Consider the following 486-nt stretch of genomic DNA (forward strand, 5'->3'; position numbering starts at 1 on the left):
TATAGTCATATGCCCCCAAAGCATGTTTCTGTTAATGATTGACCATATATATGACAGTGGTCCCATAAGAGGACAATGGAGTTGAAAAATTCCTATCACCTTGTGATATCATAGCAATTGTAACACTGTAGTGCAACGCATTACTCATGTATTTGTGGTGATGCTGGTGTAAACAAACCTTCCGTGTTGCCAGTCATATAAAAGGATAGTATATACATTTATATACACTACATAATAGTTGTTATAATAATGTTACTGGTTTATGTATTTCCTAAACTATACTTTTTCTCATTATTTCAGAGTGTACTTCTTCTATGTATTAAACAAAAATGTTGATTTGATTATAAAACAGCTTCCAGCGGGTCCTTCAGGAAGTACTGCAGAAGAAGGCACTGTCACCATAGGAGATGACAGTTCCATGTCTGTTATTGCCCCAGAAAACTCCCAGCAGGACAAGATGTGGAGGTGGAAGACAGTGATATTGGT

Source organism: Propithecus coquereli, unplaced genomic scaffold (assembly GCF_000956105.1).
Source record: "Propithecus coquereli isolate 6110/MARCELLA unplaced genomic scaffold, Pcoq_1.0 Scaffold647, whole genome shotgun sequence".
NCBI classification, from domain to species: Eukaryota; Metazoa; Chordata; class Mammalia; order Primates; family Indriidae; genus Propithecus; species Propithecus coquereli.